General features: G+C 42.6%; 1 protein-coding gene across 18 annotated transcripts in view; it reads left to right on the top strand.

Annotated features, from left to right (window-relative positions):
• LOC139987702 (protein muscleblind) overlaps positions 1-26,218 on the top strand; it is a 406,475-nt gene that overhangs the window by 290,495 nt on the left and 89,762 nt on the right. The window contains exon 4 of one of the 18 annotated variants that reach the window (XM_072004254.1): positions 25,288-25,372. The exons of 16 other annotated variants lie outside the window; for them this stretch is intronic. The gene's annotated coding sequence lies outside the window, so the exon portion shown is untranslated. Of the gene's footprint in view, positions 1-25,287; positions 25,450-26,218 lie in introns of all 18 variants that reach the window. One more of the 18 variants, XM_072004252.1, reaches the window with a different exon arrangement.

Below are 26,218 nucleotides of genomic sequence, written 5' to 3'. Positions count from 1 at the left end.
AATGCGTGACTGCAGTCTATTTAATCGTATCCAAGACTGGGCTTACCGTAAATTAGATAAAATTGCCCATAAACTTATGCCTATCTACCTACTTACGTTCAAGACACTCCTTCGTATCGTTTCGTGACGGTGAACGTAAAGCGGTAGATTGAATAAAAATATTTCAATTATGACAACGATTTTCGATTTTCTTCTCTAGTGCTTTTCCGTCCCACTTGCTTCTTTCGTGAACCTCGTTCGACTATTTGAACGCGTCAAATATACACAAAACAAGAAGAAAATTCATCTTCTTATATCAAATTGATAAGGTTACATCGTAGCTCTCTTGTAGCTTAAGGTTCTAAATTTGTTGATACTTTGTCGGTCATTTTTCAGAGTTACTTAAGTTTTCGTAGGCGTTTCAATACTTATTAACAGAGATGTACCTACGTGTGTTTGTTTTCTAATACGCAACGTTTTATAGTATTGGAATTAATAAATTAATCAATACTCCTGCAGCTGCGTCGCGATTTCAAGTTTCCACCTCGACATAACTCTTTCAACCCGAGCTTCTCGCAGCTTTGTCACCTTCCTAGTCCACCGAATTTTGTCCCGAAGGTTGCTCTCTGTGTTTTAGTTGGCAGTTTAATTCATTTTGCGATTAGTATTTTCACGCTGACAAAGTTTCTGTGGTATCTTCGGTGATGTAGTATCGTTTAGGTTTCCTTAGATTTAACGAAGAAACCGCATTTTTGGGCTTGAGAAGAAACGACGTGAGAAAAATAACGATTGCTATTTGGTTTTTAATTTAATTGTGGGTTTGCGTGAGAAAAATAAAGGAACCCAACCTCGGTTACGAGTAAAACGATACCGGAAGAATGTTGAAAAGTCCAACTACACGTACGTTTCTCTCCAACAAAAGCCCAACATAAGCGGCTAACGAGACTGCAGAGCAAGCAGACTAAACCAGGCAGTCGGTAATATCGCGTGAGTCGGAAGTTCACCGGTCGACAAGCATGGCAAACGTGATTATTCGACGGTCCACGAGCCGAGATTTCAAATGAAGCTATTCACAGCCTAAAGTGGCTCATTCTCGGATTAATAACGTTTGCATATTACGCGATGATCTTAACGCTTGGCAGTTTCTCGCACGCGCCGCTACCGCTGCGTTCTGTCCAGAAGGGACAAGGGGATCCAGAGGCCCATTGAAAGCAACTCGGCCGAGGTTGGAACAGTCCCGTGGAAACGCGAAATGGCCAACACGCTGGCTCTAACGTCAACCATGGCTCCCACCGCAGCCCTCTTCGCGTTCACACGCGCCAAGTCGATAGCCCTTCAGTTTAATAACGTTTGCCAGCCGTTCTCTTTCCTCCGCGTCAGTTTTCTCTGTTTGCTGGCATTTATGCGCCGTGCGTGCACACAGTTTCAAAGCGATTTTTCATGAAAACGCAGGCTGGCTTTTTTGAATATTCATGGTATCGTCTGTGGTTTGGAAATCGTGCTAATTAAAATAGGGAGAAGTTGATTTTTACTTAATTCCGCTTTCGAACGCTCTTTGTTACATCGTTCAGAGTCCTCGTGACATTAATAAAGAAAGTCGTTGAACATACAGATAGGTAAATGGCCGTATCTATATTTCGCTAACAATTTTAGCCTTATTTTCCACCATCCGTGACGATGTCAGTGGAGCGCAAGATTTCATCTATTTTTGTATAATATATCGCAATCGCAGTTGATCGAATCACGATTGAATTAGTTGTTGTATGATCGTTGCATCAACCTATATAAATAGAAACCGTGTGTAGTACGAAAAGTTAAGCTGGTAGGAGCGCAAGAAAAACGAAGCGAAACGAAGCGGTGAGGGAAAGGGAGGCGCAGAGGAAAGGGAGATAGCGTAGAAGGAGGGCTGTTTCGCATGGAACGCTAAGTACAAGGGCGAGGTATAAATGTTAGGGTACTCCCTTCTGGAGGTGGCGAACGCGTGTTATGTGCCTGACATTTAAATATCGTACTCGAGAACTTCAGGCTGGCCGTACTATCGATTGCAATTGCAGATAGGGCTGCTCGATCCCCTCTAGTTTTTGCCATTTACTCCGTCTGCCAACAACCCCAGTTTTCGACCTCGATTCCAGTGATAGTGTCTTGCCGTCGCTGACTGAAGTTTCCAGGCTTTTATCGAATGTAATTAGGCTCGATCGGACCCTTCGCGATTTCAAACGAATGTCAGAGATGAGACGCGTGTGTAACGTGTTCACGAGGAATGCAGTTCGAATCGAGTTACCCGGTGATTAAGTACTTAAATGTGTAACGTTAATCTGAAACTGGTTTCTAGAGAATAAATTATTGTTATAAAATATATTTAAACACGCCGTTCGGCAAACTATATAATTTGTAATTCGCGTTAAAACGCTGCACGAACCCTTTGGATCTTGATCCCAATTACTTTAAGCAACGGCTATAACGGAGGCGTGGCAGAGCCTGAAAAGATTTCCAAACTGCATTCGCCAGCGGTGAATCGCGTTTAATGGAATTATCCGTATCGTATCCTGACTCGGAAGGTTTACGGGCGTGCGCGACTTCCTCGGATACGTTTCTCGATACGATATATACAGATTAAGCGACCCATCAATAAAACGTCCCTCGAAAGCGTAAGTAACTTTCGAAGTAGATTGCTTATCGCTCCTATCGTTAGAAGTTGCCCAGAGTCTCGGACTAACGCGATGACCGGATGAAAATTAGATGGTTATCGTTGGATTTATTTAAAAAGCGGTTTGCGTATAATTTGTGGCTCGTATAAAAACCCATAAAATGACGATGATTAGTTGATTTTCTATGCATTGAGCACTTTTGAGATGTAAATCCTTCGATTATGAAACACGTTGACACACGTCGGTTTACTATGGAAATGGCTGAACCGAGGAAAGTAAATTCGTCGACAAATTGAATAGGGAAATTAAACAGAAAATCGAATGAAAAGTTTGAACTTGTAAACGAATCGCATTGAAAATAATATACGATAATTGCAAGAAATCGCGGTAAATATTATTTTTCTCGTTGAAAATGACAACAATTTCCAGAAACGACATCGCCTCGACGATAATTCTTCCCAAATGAACTGCTCACTCGTCGTACGCTATACTGGCAAAAGTAGCATTAATTAGAGCAGGCTGGCCGATGCACTATGACGGAAATCAATCGCGACGGAGGCAGTAACACGCGACTGGTACGGTACCAGCTGCATTGATACTGAGAGAACGGAACTTTCGGATAGGAACTGGTTTCGTAAAACTCTGAAAGGGTTCACGGGTGTATGTATGTATATGTGTGTGTGTGTGTGTGTGTGATAGAAGAGCGAGCAAGGGGGTGGTAAGCATCGAAACTACCCCTCGTTGGTTCGTATCGCGGGGTCGGCGTGAACGATTTCGTTAGCTGACGAATTTTCCAAACGAACCCGAGAACTCGCGCTAACTCTTCGCCTAACCGGCATCAATCACCTCATCCTGCTTTTTTCTGACGCAGGACGATTTGAAAAGTTTGGATTCCCACGCTGGTGAATCGAGTGATTAACAGTCAACGATTAAGATCGCTTTCGAGCTTCGATTTAATTCCCGCCCGGTCGAAACTTCCTTGCACCGATAATTAAATCCTCGTTTTACCTCGTCTCCTCCTGGTAATTCGCTTTAACGCGAAGCGGAAGCGTGTTTCTACCAAAGCCTTGATTCGGCGACTGTGTGCAAAGAGAATGTAACATGACCGGTGTACATAGTAGAGAAATACCGAAATAATTTCTTATCTGACATCAAATTTATCTACTTGTATTTATGCCTAATTTATCTAGCAATCGTTTTCAGACAACGTTTGTGATCAGCATTTTATCATGAATTTCCAAATCTTTATGGTTACGTCTGGTAAAGTATTTCGATGTTTGGAAGTTTCCAGAGTTTCTTCGGTGTTACGCCACGAGGCTTAGTATAGGCCGTATTTCTAACCGTCGCTCGCGGTCCTACAGCGTCGCAGACGGATCGTCTTATCTGCCCGACGGAAAATATACAATGTATCGACGAGCGCATAATTGTCGCCAAGCAACGTGTTCCAGAAACGTCGATTTCGGTACGTTATATCATGCACACAAAGAAGGTGGCATACGTGATCATAGGCGCGAACGGTAGCGTGACCCGAGCGTAGTGGAGATCGTCTCCACGAGAAGACAAAGAAACGATCGAAGGGCAATCAGTCTCGTTTGAAGATTCAAACGACATACATCGAGAGGTCTGACGATTGAAATTAAAGTCGCTTGGTCTAACGAATTGATCGAGAGATGTCGTAAAGTCGGGTCGAATTTCTGTAACGCATTAACTGTATTCATCATAACGTTTTTATTATTATATAATTTATTGTTAAATATACAAGCTATATTAACCTGTTAATACAGTGTTAAATTCATCGAACTACCTCTGTTATTTTAACCGAAACAGGGGAACGACTAATTCGCGGCGCCGATTATACGAGTCGCAGCGAGAATTTACGCCTCTCGCTGACGCATTTTCCTCGCGACCGCGTCTCTCCGCGAACGGTCGTAACATTCGGAATAAAGATTTTGTCGTTTATACCACTTTAGTTCCGAATTGCTCGATTACAAATCCTAAATTTCATTGTAGGCCAATGATCGTCGAAATTGATGCGGTTTTTCGTATTGCCTTGTCATAGACGTATCAGAGACCATGGAACGACGAACGTAATGGCCGATGGTTCACGGCGGTCACGTCACTTCCGGTTGATAACCGCGGATTACGGGAATTTCGTTGATAGAACAGTTAATCATAGCAATTATGCCTACTTTTAGCATTAATCGGGCACGGGTAATCTTGCACGATGCGGCTTGTCGCTAGAAACAATATGCCTGCGCTAATGGGCTTTCTATTACGTGCGAGGATAATCCAAATTCTCCGGATAATACTCAGGCCACAATTTCATTTTCCATGAACGCCCGTCGAGAGATCGATTGCTTCGCGATCGTTCTCGCTACTATTATCGCTTTGGCGCCGGCCAGCCTATACAGCGTACACGGACACCGTATTCGTGATTAAACGCATTACATTCGACTAGATGGAATTGAACGAAAAAATAATCGACCGAATGTCACCCTTTTCTTCCAGCGTCGCCCGCTCTCGATCTGGCCTTCCACACCGATATCTCGTCTTCTCGACCGCTTCGCTTACTACGGTCGGTGACATTAATTAAAAATTTTTAATCAACCAACGCGCCAATATCGTAGCCGCAACGATTCGAGACGCGATCCGTCTTCAAATACTTGATACAGACGTTCGACGCTTAACGGTTTTTGTTCAGAAAAAATGTACGATCGCGTGGTGGTTGAGTTTAGCAAATGAAAGCTCGATGATGCTTTCGTAGGAAGTTCTATGTTTTTTTTTTCTGAATTTATCTTCATGCAGATGATAAATACGTAGATTCAACGCTGGTTGATGGAGACATAAATGTGCCAAGTATTCAAGTTGGACGACGGTAGGCTGTTGGAGTTGAATAACGAGTCGGTAAACGGGTTTTGCACCACGAGATGACTAGTTCTCAAAACGAATAATTCGTGTTTGTAAGCAGAAGCAATTTCTCCGATTTCTTGGGCGTATCGTTTCCTGCGCGAACTTTTCGTATAACTGGCAGACACGCTTCCTGCCAGTGCTAAGGATGTTAAGGACAGGTGCGACAGATGTGGCAAACGAGAGGGAGGCGAGTCCAATAAGCCACGCAATAGATTAGATGTATTTCGTTTTTGATAGTTCGTTCCGTCTTCGTTGGCTATACTTATTTGGTTAGGCCTTTTATCTATCGGACAGGGGATCCGTTACGTTTCGTTGGGAAATTATTTTACTTATTACAGATTATTTCATTTTCTCAAGCTCCCTATATTCTCTGTAAATCTTCCTTCGAAAAGCGAATTACGCCATTTCTCCGAAAAATCGAGCATACGACGGACCTAGCCCTTTTTCATTTTCTCAAGCGAAAGGCAGAAAAATCATCGGGACGAGACAAAGCCTGTCCTCCATTCATACGGATTAGGTATGCATTCCTCCTATCAACGTCCACCGCGATCTCGAACAGTCCTAGATGTTAAATAGATCGATTCTCCCTTTATCTTCGTCCTTTTTCCTCTGTGTCGGGGATAAAGCCGTCTGTGAAACGGCGTACCGTCGAACCCCATTGCGCATACCATTCCTGAGTCTCAAGAAATTTTCAATCAAACGTTTGGAATGCCCGGGGCCATCTACATCGAATGCCACGACAGGAAATAATGCGTGGTCGCGAGGAACCCCTTTCTATCCTCTCTCGCCCCTTCTCCATCGTTGCACCACCGTATCCCAAAGACGACTTGGCTTGACTGGCGATGGCGTTGGTAATGGCGGTGCTCTACGCCACCGAAGAAAGTACCCTCTTATTCGTGACGTACCAATAATGGATGTGGGATTAAAGGGGCGTAGGGTTTACGGATTCGACTCTCGTATACTCGCCGTGGAGTGCAGACACATTTGATTTACGAGCTTGTTCGCGTTTCTGGATTCTTTTCCGCGTCAGCCTTGGGATATAAAGCAGCCTTGCTTTAGGGGGGGGGGGAGTGGATCCATTTTTGTTTATTCTGGAATTCCTCCGACACGGTTTACCCGACAGAAATGACTTTCGACTATCTACGCCGTCTTTTCTACCATTTTCTCCGATTTTCTTCCTCTTCTTCTTTAGAGCCAGCCTTCCTTCTTTCCTTTCTTTTCCCCTTTCCCCAGTTCTCGGCATCGTGGCAGTTCCTCTTCGTCCTCCTCGACATCCTTATTTCCGTACGGTCGTCATGAAACGCCGCTGTCGCCCGAATAAAGTATGGCGCGACAGGTGAGAAAAGTTTCTCCAACTAAAATCCGCGGGCTTTTCCCTGTCTATCCTCTACCCTCGCATTCCGCATCTTACAGTTTACCACGAGATTCGCCGAGAAAATATAAGAGACCGAGAATAGTTTGTTAAACCAGTTTCCTACGCGTTACGTAATGCCACGGTGGTTATAAGGACGAGTCAACCAAATACTTGGCAAATTTGTAAATTCATAAAAATCACAATTCACATGAAACAACGATGAATATTATGCTGTGCGAAGAAGCGAGAGGAATATCTTGTTTCACATGCGCAATGAAAGAGATCTCGATAAACCGTATAAAAATGGGATTTCACGAATAAAATAACAGAGGTTCGTGTCACGGAAAATGACAAACATTCCGATCAACACCTCGACTTCGCATTGTGGAAAAAGACAGGAGAAATTGAGCGCGAAAATTTAAGCGAGCAATCGATGTTCAATTGTCAAATCGGATAATTAAATTTCAACGGAAATTCTGAATATTTTGGTGAACGTGTGGCGGGACGTAACAAGGCAATCTAAATTAGAATTCTACTTTCGCAATTGCGGGCATTTTAATGGATACAATCTCGTTTGTTATTACGTGATTATATATCAGGTTTTCCTGTTATTTTGGGTTCTCTTCTTATTCGCGTTGTTGAGGGTAACGGTGGAGGATTTACGATGACGGCTATCTTTATTTTATCGTTCTATTCGGTTGGATTGTAACATCAGGGCCTTCGTTCGTTCAGGTTGAAATAGAAACGTAGAATGGCAGCTTACTTTTTTTTATTGGTTGTTTAAAATTGCAGAAATCTCTGAAGTGGGTTAACGAGTTTCAGGGGTTTAAATTCCTTTCCGGTAAATTTCCGTGTTTCTGCTAAATGTAGGGTAAATGATTAGAGTACTTCGATCCGAGTGAGAGTATCGTTAATTTGTAGATTGTTCTCGATTACGAGTATGGAATATTTATCGCGTAATCAAAATTTAGAAGAAGTTCCCTCGAACAAGCTTTTGTATAAATAATTCTGATTACGCACATATTCCTACGATTTGAAGCGTAAAATGTTTAAAAAAGTCCCTGTCTCTATATCAAAGAAACGAATGAGGATTTTTTTATTAAAACTTTTACCCTGTCGTATAAAAGTATCGAATATTCAACACGATGGAACGAATACGAATAAATGTTTTATTTCGAACGTACTACCGAAGAAACTACGATACTTTGGATTTAGTAATTACCATAGATCTTATCATACCACAATATTTGCTTTGCGTTTCTTATAACGTGACGCAAGAGCGTCTTTGCGAATATTCCCAGTCGATATTTCCAGTCTGCGCTTGTTTCGTGCACAAAAATACGCTATATCCGCGGTGACGAGGCGGAGTCACGAGGTCACCTTCGCCGTATTCCGCGGTTGAAAATTTAGCGCAACGGCAACGACCGACTTTCGAATCAACGCCGTCAGGTCACGCGTTTACGACGATCGAGAGCAGTTTTATCGATCCCTGCCGAGTAAAATACGCGGATCCGGCCACGATTAATTGAGTTTTAATTGTCGAGCATGTTTACCGTTCCCTTTACTCGACCTACGTTCCTTGCAACGAGAAATCTTTGCTGTTCGAACGATGACACAAATCGATGTCGACATTGGGAGATACGGTTTCGCGTTCGCGAGCCAAGTGTCTGTGAATTGTTATTCCACGGGGAGCGCGAATAAAATATTACGTATGAATACTGGAGGGATAGAACTCTTTCAAAAGAGAGAGAGAGAGAAAGGGATTTCATAATTTTTATATTTTACACAGACAGGAAAATACATGAAAAATAATTTTGGCGGAAAAATATCGTGAATTAGACAACTCGATGACAATTAACCGAAAATTCTATAGAATTTTATAAATATCGTAGAAATATTAATAAATGTAATATTGGGACAAGGAAATTGTACAAATGCAACGTAATCCCACATGCGATACGAAAGCTAACGATATTGCCAAGTAAAGAAAAGAAGCGGAATTCTGTAGGAAGTTCCAATAACACTATCTATATAATACCACGCGTTTACTCGGTGCAGCGACCGAAACCTTTTAAAGACCGATAAAATCCGCGTCAGCAATATCGGAACTTTACTGTTTGAGCGTCACGTTGTCGTCGTGGTAGCGTCGTTAGCCGAGTCCTGTAATCCGGTTCCGAGACGAAGATGATCTCCTGTCGCCCGTGCTCCGGCAAAACTTTTATCCAGACTGAAAAATTCCGAGACCATCGTCGGAGTCATGCGTACCCATGAAATCTCGTCGTGAGATCGGTATCGACCTCGACGATGACCGACTTTCGAATCGACAGGTCAAGAGTTCGTCTCGAACCCAACGACTAATGACCGTCTTCAGCGGCGCTTTAACGAGCAGAAAAGCGACCAGGCCGGGAATGAAGGACACATAGGTCTCGAAGCGACGCGCACGCGGAGAGAAAGGGTTAGAAATGCAACGACGATCAGGCATTAAGCAAAGAAAGTCGCTCATAATTTTTCTAGACGTAAAATATTCGGATTATATACTACGTACGTTTGCAAGAATCCAGGCATCGATCGATCTGTAGTAACGGTATTTGAATTTTATCAATATTCCAATTAATAACGAATTTACTATCCCTGAATATCTATTTATACTATTTAATAATCTAACTAATCTATAGATATAGCTCTAATCATACTATCTTCCTACTTTATCGCTAAAATAATATCGCGGAATTTGACGTATCTTACCATTTACTCTATACGCTGCTACATGTATTTTATATTTTATATTTATATTTACAAAACACTCGGAAGGTGTTGGAAACTTTATAGTTTCGTTCGAACATACTGGCAATATAGTTGATCGAATCGTTAAAGGCGAGGAACCGAAGGAAGAGGAAAGGGGGTTGTAAGCGATGCGGTAACCCGGTTGGATCGAGTCCAGGCACTTTTAGAATCCGAATAGACGTTTTCGACCAGCTGATCGACCTATGCGAACAGGATGAACAGAAGAGGAAAGAAACGGGAAAACGAGCGAGCTGGCGGTGTTATGGACCGCGTGGGAATGGGGCTCCAGCCCGAGTGGCGCCGCGACGCTTTCCGGCTGCTTGTCGCGCGACACCGCGAAGGGTCGCGGCGCGCCGGGGGAAGGCATTCAACGCGACTGCTCGTAAAATCGAATTATTAGTTACCAGAGCACGGGCACAATTCACGAAAACATCTCGTTAAATCACACCCTCTGCACTGTGCATCCTGCCCTGCTCTCCTGCTTCTCCACTGAATTTAGAATCCGGGATGCTTGTTTGCTTACGAAAAGCAACATTACCGTGCCTTTTCTTTGATTTGCGCGCCTGGCCTGGAGACAGTTTTTCAGGTTTATTTATTTTTTGGGTTTTCGTTCTCGTGAAATAATTTTATCGTTCGCCTAGGACTGGGTTTATCTCTTGTAATCATTTACAGAGCTTTTTTGCTTAAATAGAATTGTATTAGGGATTTCGAAAATAATTGCAGAAGAAAAGATATTTTACTCGATAAAATTCCTTATCCGTGGTGATTCTTCTAGGAAACCGACGATAGATGCGATTACGACCTAATAGTTAGCCGACTTTCTTCCTTCCCAAAACCTTCGAGAAACTCTACTTTCGTTCAACTAAACAGAAACACAATTTCGATGAAGTCGGTTGATTGAATTCGATTTTCGTGTCAGCCGAAAATACTCGGCTATTTCCACGGTATCGTAACGTCAATCTCACGGAAACATCGGTGGACAATTAGAGAAGCACCAGAGACCGGTCGATCGAAGAATGCTGTCGACGTATCTCGTCCAGTGGAGTGTACCGGTGGGAAAGTTTGCCTTTGTCTGCAAATATTCGAAGATCCAGTCCTGCCTGTCCATCGTTCGTCGTCGACGCGGTCGGCTCGCCGTGATACGCAGAGGAAACGAGAGAAACGTAGCAGGTAGCAACAGAAAGGACACATCGAAGGAAGGGGCCGGAAGTGAAGGACCATCGGTGCATCGTGGTAGCAGAGGGTGGATTCTCGTCTAGCGAACTTTTCCTCGAGTAAACGCAATTAAGCGATGGAGCAGCGGCGCAATTTGCCCGGAACACCGAGCGGAGAAACTCTCCTTATGCACAAGTGGAATAATCTCGAGAGGAAAATCGAGAGCTCGAGCACGAGATCGATTAGTGGAGGCCGCTGCCCCTTCGTCCTCGCGACGCTTCGTCGTTCGCGGAATAGGATTGTTCCAGGGCACGTTCCTGCTCAACGAGATATGTAGGTTGTCGTTACGAAGAATCCGAACGCAATTTGTTCGTGGATCCTGTGAAATGGAACGCTCTTTCTGAGAAATAGTCAACGGCGATAGAAAAATTCAACGAATACGTTGGTTTTAGACGTGAAAGAAAGAGCAATGCCAAACTGTTTCCGGTAATTGTAAAGGGTTACTACGGAGTAAGTCCGTGAACGTACGAAACGAACGAGAAGGTAAAAATGAGGCGTCCCCTTGTTGCCGGGCGTCTAACCACGCCTTCGAACGCATCGTCGTCCGATTGGGTGTAAATTCGACACCCGATATGCGAGTTGATCGAAACGAGTGATAAACGGAGAAGCACGTAGGATCGACTAAACGGAAAATTGCACGAAACCGTCGGTGGTCCGATGTGACGTTAGAGTTTGTTTAAAAGTGGAGCTGCTCGAACGATGTCAACGAGTGGAAGGGGATGCGAGGGGCGAACTGCCGATGGTGGAACGGTGGAAAACACGGGTACGGAGAAGGGGGAATATTGGACGTAAATGAAAAAGGGAGAAGGCGAGGTGGTGACGGATAAAGGGGTAGATACAGGGTAAGAAAGAAGGCAAACACTCGAGAAGATAGAGCGAGTGAGACCGAAGGGAATACAAGAGAGTGGAAGGAGAGAAGAAAGGAGAATAGGTGTGCTTGGCGAAGAACGATAGAGAAGGTGGAAACGACCGAAGCTAAAGAAGGGCAGCGCGGCGCGTGGGTGGTGAGAGTAGGTTGAAAGGAATCTTTCCGATAGAGGCTGTGTAAGCTCGTCTCACCACCACCCCGTCTCGGTGAACGGGTCGTACACGGCGCAGCGTCGAGTCTTTCGTCCGGGCATCGGTGGAAGGAAGTACCGAGTGCCCGAAAGGCGGCGTGCTTGCGCGGCACCGGTGTGTGTCCGATGTTATCTGTGGTTGCCATGGGGATGCTATTGATTGGCCGACGCGCCGACAGACGTCACGGGAGTCGCGGCGCCACTCCGACTATTGCCTGCCGCCTGCACCTCTCCTATACACTGCCACGTCCACCACCTCCACCTCCACCTCCGTCTCATCTACCTCCTACTCCTCTCTCACCCCGATTCACCCTGTTTCGCCGAGCGCGGAGGGCAAGCCAGCTCACCGCCCTCCGATCTACCTACTACTTACGTATCCCTCCCGCGTTTACTAGTCTACTCACATGCTACACCAAGCCCTGTTCTACGCGTTCGACCGCGCACAAACCCATCTAAACACACGAGAACCCACTCTGTACGCGTCCATCTAACTGACTCGCGGTTCCTACCCTTCTAGATGCTTTAGCTAGTCCACGCAGCCTGGTAACCCGAACTTTCACCCTGTTCCTCCCTCTGTTTAGTGTCGACATCCCTAACCCTCGACGACTGCTATACTTGTGATTAGCGATGGGATCAACTACATCGCTACAACGTTCCAATCCGACTGTGTGTATGAAATTTCGAATACCTCATCGGTGTTTCGCAAAAAGGAAAAAAAGAAAAGAAAGAATAAAAGGAAAACGAAACGATACTTTTAAGTATTTAGATGCGAATTCTTTATCATCAAACCTTGATCGAGCAGGTTCGAACTTTTACGAGTAGGTACTTTAATTCGTTGTAAAATTTCGTTCGCCTTTTATCGGCGGTACTCGAATCTCGTGAAGTAATACTTTTGTATTGGAATTTACTTGGTTTCGCGAGTACATATTGAACTTGATCGTATCACCGCGACGTTCTCGAGCCAGAGGAGCGCTTCTCTTACGACAAACGGAGAGTAATTGTGTCGTGTTGTCTGCATGTGAATAAAGACAGACTTAAATGTCTCTCTGGCTATATAACAGCGACGAACAGACATTGGCTCGATATCAGCTGAGCGGCGACGATACGACACACCGATTTCGATTATCTCGGCAACGATAGGGACTACGTGAGCGTTGGCCGTGCCAGAGGAGAAATTTCTAACATTTAACGCGTCGTCCCTTCGCGCCGCTGTTAACGATTACGCTTCCCTAGGAAATAATTCGCAGATTAACACTCGAACTTACGGAGGTCTGACCTCGACCGGCTTCCGACTCGTATCGTGTCGTTCGTAACAATACGCATAATCGTACTCGACAAGTGCACGCTACCGTAGAAGAACGATCTGTACAGAATGTCTCGGTAATTAACGGGACAATGCAAATTTTTGGTCGATCAGTAAAGAAACGGAATCCGACGAAGTTAACAGTATCGTCGGATGTTGAATTTTTCATTTTTGTTACCGAAATATTACCTCAGTTTGATTATTATGCGCGTTTTGAAACTTATTTCGCTGTTTAATTTCTTAAACGTGAAAAAAAAAAAAAATTCTCGTTGCTAAGTGTTGAAAAAGAATATTATCGAAAACAAAAGCTCGTACGAAGAAATTTTATTCCACTCCCTCTCGCGGTGGTACAACGATTACTAAAACCACCCTATAGCCGTAGCGAAGAAGGGTTAGCGGGCTGCGAGTAGAGAAAACCGTCAGCACGACGACTTCTACGACCGGGACCAGCCATCCTGGCGCCTAACGAGTCGTATAAAACACGGTAGCTTGCGCCCGTGTGGTAGCCGCTATGCTAGCACGCGACTTCCTTGGAACGAAGCTTTCTCTCGTCAATGAACGGAACAAAGAAGGGGCGAAGGAACGCCCTCTGCGGATGAATTCCACATAGCAAATAGCTCGATTAGAATCTATCTAATGGATCGTGATCGATCGTGGCTGCGAAGGGGGGATGGATTAAGGGGATTGATAGGCGAGTACCTGCTGTTTTAGGGTCGAATTAGCAATTTGATGTAGGTTTCGCGATGTCCGTATGTAGAAATATCATGTATAATTATCGTGCGTGCATAGAGCTGGTAGAGAATCGAAAGAAAGATACGAGTTGCTAGCGACGAAATCAATTTGATCGTCGAATAATTGTTTCGGCAATGAGAAAATTAATACGATCGACGATTTTGAAAGCGTTTGGAAGCGCGTGGAATATAATCGCAGACCGCCAACGTTTATGCGAATTCATATTTTTATAGGTATTCCGTTTTAAACATAACGTGGCATGAAAATCAGGAAATCAGAAGACTATACCTATTGCATACTTTCTGCATGGTCTTCGATAGGAACGTAATATAATTATAATAAACTCGTTAAGTTGATTTTCGATTTATTTGTTGTTTTTTCATTCTGCCCGGGTGGTTAAACTGGGAATTGTGGAATTAATTAGAATGTTTGTAAAATGCAAAGCGGAAACCAAATGAAACGAACCAAACTCTTGTTAATTGTAACACAGAAGGAAGGATTTTATTAATATTTAAACGTTAAAATTATCTTTCCGTCTCCGTCGCAGTTAAAAAATACGCAGTTATTAATTATGGGAATTCCAAGTATTTGAGCACTTTATCCAGCGAAGCAGAATTATTATATCGCGGAAATTTTTGGTGATAATTAAAAGATTATCGAGGTAGAGCTGATAATTAAGCTCAGTTTGTTAGAATTTGTAACGACGAATTTTCCAATTTCTATTAATTAACAGATGCATTTTATTTCGTAAAAAAGAATGGCGCGCAAACTTTTAATTACGTTATTTAAACGTTTCTTATTCGAATATTTTCCATTTTCATAAATTCGTTCAAAATACATCTTCCTTTTTACAAATATCGTACAATATTCGGTTAATTTCCTGGGCCATTTCACATTGTCAGTTTCTACGAAATAATCTCGCAGTCTGTCGCCCACGAGTTTATTCATTTCTCTGTGGTTTCATTTTGAAACTCGTTTTGATACTTCGCAGTACGCACAGTTCGGATTATACCAGACGAAAGTTCAGCTTACTTTGTAACGCTTGTACGTAAGAATAAAGATACCGATTTCATAGAACGTTTTTTCTCTTGTATCGGATTAAAAAGCTAATTATCTTCTTGCGTTGTTGCTAAAACAACAGACCTTAGTTAATTGAAAATGTTCCAACCTTCTCCAGCCGCGCGTATGTCAAGTTAAACGTAGTAAAAACTAAATGAGTATGTGGTTTCGAATATGGAACTGTCGCGGCTATGTTCCAGCAACCATTCATTTTCCGCTCTTTAAACAAGTTTTCATTCGAGAGAACCTACGTGGTATTAGCAGAGAGAGAGAGAAATTTATAACTGTCGAATAATTCGGTTGGATTAAAATTTCTTATAAAGATTTTCATACAGTTCTAGACAAATGAATTCTGGAATTTCCAATCTGCTGCGATTAGTAAATACATTATCATTGAACAATTTCAACGAGAAAAATACTTTGCACTGGAAATGTCCGAGAAACGATATTAAAAATCTATCGGTCGATCCTCCTTTTATCCTTATGCGATAAAATTTTCTACATTTACGCTTCAACTACGGAAAGGGAAAAAAGAAGAAAAAGAAACGAGAGTGGCAAACTCTGCGTATCACGTTCTCAATAAGACCATAAGAACCTCGATTTCTCTTCTATCGCAATAACAGTTGGCTTCCAAACTCTGCATACAAGCTCGCGTGTACAACACACATTTACACACAGCAGAATATTCCGCGCATCGATGTCTCGGAATTAAGATTCAGCAGACAGGGAATAGAATTTCATTATTCGACGTGCAATTAAATTGCACTCGCGGACGTCTTCCTTTGATATAATTCAGCCAGCGCAACGTTTGTCGCAATATATGCGCTCCAGAGTTCGTGTTCTATTAAAGACAAGTGTGTCAATAGGTGTTGAATTACAGTCCGTCGCGCCATGTCGTAAACCCAGATGCAGTTTCCAAGACACGACAGAGGATAAATCCTTTATATTATGTAATCGGGCCGCAGAAATATATCCGATTCGCGAATATACGTGTCCAGAGCACACAGATTGCTTCTGATCTAGAAATTAATTCTACGATACTACTGCATCTACACGGAATTCCGTTGACGCTAAATTGGAGAACCGCGACTACGGTGTAACCGTGAAAGTAAAAAGAAATAAAATTTAGACGGTCGAATAGGTTTACTCCACGATAGTGTTTCAGGGTTTACAGCTTATGTATGTACGTGTATCGAAATCGAAGATATCGCGATAACAAGCGAGCGAACAAACCGGGATCATGTTCCTATAACCGCATCGATATCTTTGTTACAGGGAAATTCAGTTTCGCTAATATTTCATCGTTTTCACGTTCATTTACGACCTATTCGTAGCTCATCGTATCGACGCGTTTAATAATCGTGCTACGAAAGATTCGCGATTCGTTTATTTATGCGTACGACGTTACTGGCATATCTCTCGTTGTCGACGATAATATCTCGAATAAACGCGAACCAAGGAGTATCTAACTGGGATAGAAATTGGCCGATTAATTAAACGGAACAACCTTTGCGATCGTCGACGCCCCGAGTTTTGTGAAATTTAAAAATTTATCACGTCCGAAATTGATTTTCAAAATTAGAAAGGTTAAATACGCTTGAAAACGAAACGGTTGTTCCATTATCAATCCTCGATTCACGCGATATTAGAAAATTCTCGTTGTTCTCAAGTCGGACGAGAGTTTGCGAAATCTTTGCGGCCGTTGACGAAAAGCGAAATATAACGAAAGAGAAGCAACGAAAGGTTGTGTTCGAGGCACTAGAAGCGATGACGTTTCGCAGTTAGCGCGGATAAACTAAAGCACGGAGAGCGCATTAGCCGAGTAGCTTATGTCCTGTTCGTCGGCTGTCGCTACAACTTCGAAACAACAATTACTATTCGCATACCAAGATGTATATTTGTTGGTAGACCTTCCAAACAGCCGTCGGGACGCTAATAAAACTGGTTGCAGCTGCAACCGCGGTACGAGCACGAGCGTGCAGCGAATATTGTCAGTGCGGCAATTAATAATCATTACATTAGGCGGACGGCCCTTGCGCATATTAAAGTACCCATCGCTATAAAATCTATCTGTTTACGATTCTCGTGGGGCGCGGCTACGAACTGGCAACGTTATTTCTAATTCCGTGAAAATTACATGCACCCCTACCGTGGGTATCTTAAAACCGATGCAAAATTTAACGATATCGTGTCGACGTTTGAATAACAGATAAAAATGCTTCAGAGAAGGTAATGATATTTTCTGGTAAATCCTGATACTTGATGATTATATTTTTCGCGTACTACTGGATCAATAAAAATTCTAATCGTATAGCGTTATTAATATTTCACGTATTTCACGCTGTGCCAGCTGTAGTGGCGATAAAATTAAAATATACAGAAGAAAAAGTGGCAATTCGCATAATTTGCGCGTTTAAATAAGATTTCCTCTTATTCGATGATATGCCACAGGAACGGCTGTAAATCTGCCTTAAGTGGGATAAGTAGAGGAGCGTGCAAAGAGTTTTAAGCGCAACGTGACGATTCTTCAATTTTTCTCGTTACATCTCTCTCGTTTTCTACTTCACACCTTCTTCACTGTAGAGCAGTGGAGCGCAAGATGGTCGTTCGAGCATAAAAGTAAAAGAGGCCGACCGAGGCGCGCGGGAAAGAATGAAACTAATTGCGGTGCCGACTACGAATGACTCTATAACGACGACTGCTTTCATTTCAGCCACCATCGCCTCCTGACGTATTCTTAATGCTATGAAAAACTTTTTATTCGCGCGATTCTAACGATGCCACCAGCAATCGTCGGAGCTGTTCCTCCATCGTCGGATATTGTCATTGTTAAGTTCACGTCGCGTCGAGGCGGTATCAACCTTCGTTTTATAGTTCTTCGTATTGTTGGACATACTTCGGTGGTAGAACGTTGGTTTAACGATATAGCTGATTTCGCCAAATAAAAACTGACATCTTGGTTCTTCGCGTTAGCTATAATTTTTTTTTTTTTATATATATAAATCACGATTTAGCGAACAAATGATTTTAATTAGACTATGGTCGTCTATACATTTTCGGGAAATTTAAAGAGAGTACTCGTTCCAATAATCAGTGGGTGAACCAAATAACGAATGTATTTCAATTCCATTTCTATGGCAACGTTGATAAAAACATTGATTCGCAATAAACATCCACGATCTTGTAATAACGATCGCAATTGTCACACGATTGTTATAAAACTTTTTCTCGACTGTACAAACTCATACGGCCTAATTTCGTCTTCTGTCCGAGCTTCATATTCAAACATCATCAAACATGACAGCACCTCGTCTACCCACCCTTCGGATCAAGTCCAAACGAATCGATTCATTTCCCACGAAATAATCGTTCAAAAGAAAAAAGCCTGTCCCTCCAAAGTGTTTTTCTAACCGAAATAACTTTCCGATATTTTTTACCGGATCTCGGTTAATTTATAGCCGAGCCTGAGGTCTGGCAGGGGCTTGCAATGCAAGACACGGTCCCGATTCTCATGCGGGCAAAACGACAGTTCGATTCTCTGCTCTGTATGATTTAGATATCGCGTTCCTCCGGCTGCCAAGTTATCCTTTTCCATATCCTCCCACGGATTCTTCCTTCTCCCTCCTTCTTATTTTCCTTCTTTTTTTCTTTCTTTTCTTTTTTTCGTTTTGTTATTTGTACACCGATCCAAGTCGAGATGTTGCAGCACCGGCAGCGGCAGCAACAGCAGCAGCGTCGCCGATAGTAGCAGCAGCGGCGGCAGCAGAAAATCTCAAATAAATCCTTTCGTAATCCCGCATCGCTCCTTTCAGCCAGTCCGGATTTCCACTACTCGCTTTTATGCCACCTCCGCACCCTTCGAAAACTCTCCTCCCCGTTATCTGTTGCTATCTCTTTTCCTCTTCTTCTTCTATTCTATCCTCGCTATTCAATCTATTCCTCTGTGTCTCCTTTGCTCCCTTCTCTCTCTCTCTCTTATTTTTTTCCCTTTTCCTTCTCCAGCTATAGTTTCTCTCTATCTGTTTTCTCTTTCTCGATCCTCGCAGCTCGAATCTCTGGCTCGTACAGCGGCACGTAGCTCTCGCTCCCCCGTTTCGTTTACTTTTTCCGTATGGCCGTCAATAGCGACTTCCTGCACGCGGCATTCACGGCTACCGTCATTACGATATCTGGCGACGCAGACGAGCATTCGTGTTCGCTATGTTCCGGCCTGGCTCGTTGCAAAACAATTTTCGCTGCAGCTCAAGCCTGCCTCGCTCCATCCTCCATCCACCCCTTAGAATTGGATATTGTAAGGTCCTTACCGAGACTTACTCTCCGGGGACCAAGGGGGAAAAACGCGTTTATTCCACGACCTGTACGCTCCTATTTCACGTACCGAGACTCGAGGTCGACGAGTTTCTGGGTTAGGATCCTCGACCAGCAACCCCCTCGGTTTTGGTTAAACGATAAATTCGCTGCGAACACGAGAGGAACCAGCTCCTCCGTCGAAACCAACGTGTATTACACGCCAGGCAGGAAATTAAAAAGGACTCTTACGAATCAAATGCGATGTATACGAAAGTATAATCGGAGAAATTTTTTTAGAAGAATAGGAAGAGCGAGTATAGCGGAGGACGAACGTTCTCCAGCGTTACTTCGTCTTGGTCGAGGAGGTTGCATTATCGACAATGTAGTTTCAATTGATCGCGAAAGCTTATGCTTTTCTTTGGCAAGTACGCGGACGAAATTTCGCCCAACTCCGTTCCTTTATATCGTTTTGCAGAAAAATCGGTGTTGCTTTTACGATTAATTTAATTCCGTTAAAAGTTAGAATCTCGTACGCGTGTCTCTTCTCGGTTTGTCTCCAATTGTGTAAGAACGTCGACGGATCAGATTGCACAGGTTGGTCGAAAAAGAAAAAAAGAAGCCGTGTTTTTAGATTCGCGTTCTGCCACTTCTATCCGGCTTACGTTGAGCCACTTTTTATGCTAGCCCTTATTCGAGGCTTATCGTGACGAGATGAATGCAATATGATATCAAAAGAGGAAGGAATTCCATAACGGAGTACACACAAGTCCGCTACAAAGAAGCTCAGAGCTCTCTCTCTCTCTCTCTCTTTCTTTTTTCACTTTCTCGAGCTGCACACCCGTCTGCCTCCTTCGTCTCAGCGTTTTATTGAAACCTCTCTTGGGGACCGTGTTGTATGTTTAAGACGGAATTGCTCGAATTCGATATCGGACCCCCCCGCCCCCGCCGATGTTGTCTAAGACCGAGTTCGCGATTAAATTCGCCGGTTTCGATTCGGTTCTAGGTAATGCTGTTTCGAAACGCCCACTCTCTTGGCTTATCCATCGATCGAACGCCATTTTTATCTGATTCTGTTTGCTTTCTTCGGAGAGAATGTCCGATATTAGGTGGATGGTATTTTAATGGTACTTTATGGAGGGTGCATTACGGAACGATATCAAAAGTCTGGAGATTTTGAGATTTGGCGTGCTTTACGGCAGAATAGATATATCGACGTTTCATCGATAATATAAACAATGTACGAACGTAATAAATATTTATTAATATTCTGTTATTAATATCCCGTTGGGATGTCCAAACTGTCGATACCACATACATAATCCTCACTATCATCTTGATTGTTTCTTCGTAAAAAATTTCTACCGTTTCACCGTCGTTAATGAGTCACGTGAGCGAGATCTCGAGCAACGATTACCATCCATCCCTTGTGAGAAGTAGCAAGTTTTTAATTATCCAAGACGCTATATTCGAGAAAGCATAGAGAAGCAAAGAAAAAAATAAAATTCGCGGACGAAAAATTCTCTGAAACGTCAAACGAAGTTTCGCATAATCTGTTATTTCCTTGAACTCGCGTGGGCGTAAATAGAATATCCGGGTAACTCGTTTCCTTGAATGTTTGATAAACGTGGACGTAATGAGCTGCAATTTCGCCGAGCGTAGTGAGCTATACTTTCGAATTATCCGAGACAGAGACTTAATTAAGGGAGAGAAGAAAAGACCCGGCTATAACCATCGAGCACAATGGTCACGTCATGTTTGAACGATAGGGAAGAAATCGATCGACGAGACGACGGAAAGAAAGCGGGCGGCCGTATTAAAGGGCGTGCGATGAAGCTTCTTCGCTTTTATCGTAAGAGACCAAAGACCGAGAAGATTTTTGATCCAGTTTAACGAACGATTAGGTCGTTTTGTCAGCTGCTTCGTATTGGTCTTTTCGCTCTTTTGAAAAGTTCTCGTGAGAAGCGCATTATTAATTCTTGGTGAACTGGATGCTTCCCAAACGACGAGTTAACGAATAAAATCGACTAAATTTTCTATTTAATAATTCTTACTTCTCGTTGCTTGTTTAAATCGAAATTACAACTTCAGTCGAATTCTAAATATCTAGCCCCGGTTATAGATAAATTTTACGCAATTCGAAAGAAATTATTTCGAATAAACGGTCAAATTTCAGCAATTTCTCGATAGAATGTAACTAGTCGAAGGTTTCGAGTGCTCAGGCAGCTCAACTAGAAATACGTACTATACATAATGAATTTGAGTTTGAAACAGGCCCTCAAAGTACGGGTTCTAGATACCTGAAAAGCAAATTCAATCTGTTGGTCAAAACTTGGCAGTTTCAAACTGACGGATCACCTAGTTTCTATCAAAAGTGATTTCAGTTTTAAGCAACGATTATGTATTTTGTAATATCAACGTTAAGGAGTACGAATTCCAACAGCATATAAATTAACAGAAGCTTAGGGAAAAATTCAAAAACTAAAGCAATAAACCAGAGGATACACCGGCCTACACCATTCGGTATGTTAGATTCACGAACGTTGCATAATAAAACAGTCTTTTTAACTACTCCCTGAGCACCACTTGAAATTCTCCACACCAGGACGATTACTCGAAGGCAATAACTCCTCGTTCGAGTAACCTATTACGACTAGAATTACGGCGAATAGAGTACGATATTTGTATAAAAAATTGAAACGTTAAATCTACGAAGAAATATATATATATGTCGGAGTAGAATTGTTTGAGTTTTGATTATGGGCGTGTAAAGAATCTTCGCCTGGATTGTTCATTGTAGTTTCACAATCAAGATAACGTTTATTAACACAAATACAGAAGAAATAAGTTTGAACAATAACAATAGTAACTAAACGCTGATGGCAATGATCTTAGATTCGATATAGCGAATCCACGGTCCACGGGCTCACTTTTATTAAACTCAGAATAGAATTTCTACACACAAAAGTATCGCTCACAATGACGCTCTTTATATTGCTCTCTAGACGATGTGTCACTCACCAAGGAGATCTCAAGAATAATTGAGTAAAGGAAACTTTCTTTTCCTTACGGTTGCGTTGGCTTTGTTTAACGTTGGCCTGGGATACCAACAAACTGTTACCGTTGCTAGGCAGACTCGCATAACTGCGACATTGCTCTTGCCCAGGGTTTGATTGTTAATACAACGTGTGTCTCACAATATTGGTACTTTTCTGTTAAGTGAAACATTCATCCCGTGACCGCGGCTACGCTCGGCGACCGGTTGTCGCCTCGAGCCTAAGCTCATTGTCTCAAGTTTCGAATGACTGTGTCTGGGTTATTTCGTGAATGATATTGAGGCTTTTCCAAGCAATTCCAACGGGTGACCCCGTTGTCCTTTCATCTCCGACATATATAATATGAAAAATTAGACAATTTGTACGAAAAATTACAAATTGATCGTACCAAGGATTTCGGTATTTAAGCGTTAAAAGTAGCTTGCACTTGGTTCTTCCTTTGTTCTTCCTTCGAAGCATTTCTCGTTCGATACCAGAGATGTACGTTTTCCCCGTACCTTTACTACCGTGCTACTAGAAATTCAGTTTACTCGAGCGCAAGATGCTAAAAAATTGACGAAACTACGGATAAACCGACCGATGTAAAATTTAGCCGGCTCGCACGAAGGCCCGCGGACGAGGCGGGACGGGAACGGTCAACCGGAGAATTCTGCACGAGAAAAATAACGAATTCATTCGGAAAGCGCGTCGTAAACGATTCCCGGTTCAGCCATCCGGCTGGAGAGAAGCGGCCGAAGGTTTCCTAATTTATTAAAACGTCGCAGACGCGGAATTCGAACGGACCTCGCAGAGCCGTACTCTCTCGCACACGTACACACTCATACGTAGACGCGTTTCATCTCTCTTTCTTACTTTTCCCATCGCTGTCTCGAAGTTCTTCCTCTTGCCATTTCTCCGGCTAAGAAAGACAGAGAAGAGTCCCAAGTAGTTGCTTCGTTCTAGCAACGGCGTAAAATTTTCAGCAGCTCTTGCGCGAACGAAAAGCGTATCCGGTTGGTTGTACCGAGCTCACGTCTACCATTTACACACGGCCGAATCGTATGTAAACGTGTAGCTGGCGCGTAAAACGATCCCGGTGGTCTGGTGAACGGTACGCGAAAACGAGAGGATAAGAGGAAGAAAGACAGGGGTGGTAGAGGACGGTTGGCTAGGGGGATACGTGGAATAAGAATCTAAAAAGACCGAGGCGAAGACTCGACGACGAAACGACTCCCGTGGGCTTTCTCCAATCAGCCAGGCTTTCGCTCCTCCGCGTTCTTATTCGGTGAAAATGCATTCCGAGTCTGTATTTCTGACGTGGTACCCTTGTATACGTGCTAACTCGCTAATGTACCGTGCTTCCCCTCAAACCTTTCGCCGAGACCACGTTTCCGCAAAGGTTAGTTGACTACCTGAATAGTCGGACAACCACTGACGAACAACTTTTATACGCTCGTATGGATTCCATTAGTAATCTTTATGCGATCTGTTAACGTGCCGTGAAAACCAGGGAAAATCCCTGGAGTGTGTTAACCTTTGGTACATAGGTGGTTCTTTTATACAACTTTCCAGGATATTACGTCACGCGTTAAACAGACATCTCGACTCGTTTCGAGGAACCAAAATGCTCGCCGTTGAACGTTACGGCTTAACGCGCTCTGGTCTCTCTTCTCGATTGCACTGTCGTAATATGGATAAAATGTAAACGCGTGTTCCACATATAGCAACTGTGCGAATATCTGTCACCGTTTCCCTCTCAGATATCGTAAATCGTGCCCTATGACAAAATTTGTTTCAAACTTAAACGAACAGCGAACCAGAATATACATTTTATTCGGAGCAATGTATATTTTGAAAACGTTATTACTAAAAATATCTATGTAGGTCACATCGTTTTAATCTTGACGATTTCTATTAGTTAATCGTGAAACATGCTTTATATCGTTGGACATAAAAGCGTTATCAATTTGCATTTTTCATACAATATTTGTATCCAAAAGGCAGGTGAAATTACATAATTTCTGGAAAATTCTATTCAGAGTGTTGTCGGCTCTGACTTACGGAATTTACCTGCGGCTCTTGTTACACCCGAGCAATTTTCATTTAATAACGCTCGCTCGAGAACAGCAGCTTGAAAATTTTCGGACTCGTCCGGTAGGCCCTTTGTGTAACCGGTTGAATCTTTGATGAAGTCCACCGAGAACGCTTCGCTTTATATTATGTTAGCCATGTTTTTTAGCTCTTTATGGGCCAACCGTAGCACCCAGTGTGCTTCACGCGGGGTTATTCGAATAGAATTCGTGGAAAGTTGCCGCTTTGTATCACGCTATTTTTAATCTTGTTGCCAGATAATTTCATACGTCTCTTGTTTATGATTATTTGAATCACTGCGTGGATGAAATGAAGCTGAACTTCGCGTTGGACGACTTTTATTTTATTTTAGTGCAAATTCGTATACATCTATCGTTGTTTGTTGTTTGTTGTCTAAATTGTTATAGTCGCGATTTCATTTGGACACAAATTCTAAGTAGTAACACAAGCGGTACGATAATCGTTTCTCACTCTCGATTCGAGCAGTATCGATTAACAAGTAGGTACCTTTACGTTCTCGTTCGTGTATTCTTTCCTCGTCCCTTGCGTTTTGCGTCATTATTATTACTATCGATAACTATGTTCGTGAATATCGATGACGCCGATAAGCAATAAATAATAACATACACGCAAGCAACGACAAATATATCACTCGCTATAAAATGTTTTATTGCTGCTATCAGAATGTCCTCTAATGCGAAGCGAATATGAAATCGAGGATGTATATACAGGTATTTTTATCAGCAACGCGTTTAATGATCATTGTGCGATAAAACTTAATTTAACGTAACCGTTTCTCTCTAACTAAGTACATTTCGTTTTTTCGTTTCAGGTAAGTGTCCAAATACAACTTCCTTTTCCTGGGATGACATTCGGTGGTTTCCGGCGGCACGAAGAACGCGAGTAATTTAAACGAGGTAACAGAGACGGTCCATAAGAAATTTAGCGGTAAAGCACCATAATTAACTGAGCATCGATTGTTACAGCCGCAACGGTGAGTGTTATAGTTAAATACGAATATCCAGCAGATTCGTAATGTATCTCGTATAATATCTCTACGAGTAATTAGTAATTACACACTAGATTATTTGCCAGGTAAACACATATTTGATTAAACTGCATTCGCGGCGTATTGTAACGACCATTTCGAATTCAACGTGCTTAAATTACTACTCGAATTATGTCCCTACGCCCCCTATGCCGCACCGGTAACTATGTATTGCAGTTCTATTCAAGTACCAATAGAACGAATCGATACTCGATGGCCTCGTGTACATCTTTGCCAATAGAGCACAACTATCGACAATGTTATTACTGCTCAGCTTCGCTGTTTCGTTAATTATCAACAATTCGGAACATTTGGATATTAAATTGTCTCACCAGCAACGTGGATCTTTTAAATAATAGATGCGATTTACTCACGAGTACAAGTCGCTAATTCTTTTCTTCGTTTACGTTATATGCGAATTACGTGCTTCTGATAATTAGCGTAATACGTTGCTATTATTATCCATAATATACTTCGTTGCTCGCGTTTCGACGTAATTTTATCGGCTCGAGGCGTACAACTCTTTGCGTATCTCGTTAAACGTTTAACAGAATCTTTCTCCGTTGGAAAACGATTTCAACTTTTGCCAGCGATACTAAGATACTTTGAGCTTCGGACCAAGTTAAAGAAAAGATCTAAAATAACAGGTCGGCGATCGTCGTTCCGTTGGTTGTAACTTATAGTCTCGTGTCATTAATTTCTTACGACAACCAGC

The sequence above is a fragment of the Bombus fervidus genome, chromosome 5 (genome assembly GCF_041682495.2).
Source record: "Bombus fervidus isolate BK054 chromosome 5, iyBomFerv1, whole genome shotgun sequence".
Lineage (NCBI taxonomy): Eukaryota > Metazoa > Arthropoda > Insecta > Hymenoptera > Apidae > Bombus > Bombus fervidus.
Note: the sequence above shows the minus strand (reverse complement) of the source record. Positions and strands in the feature narration are given on the sequence as shown.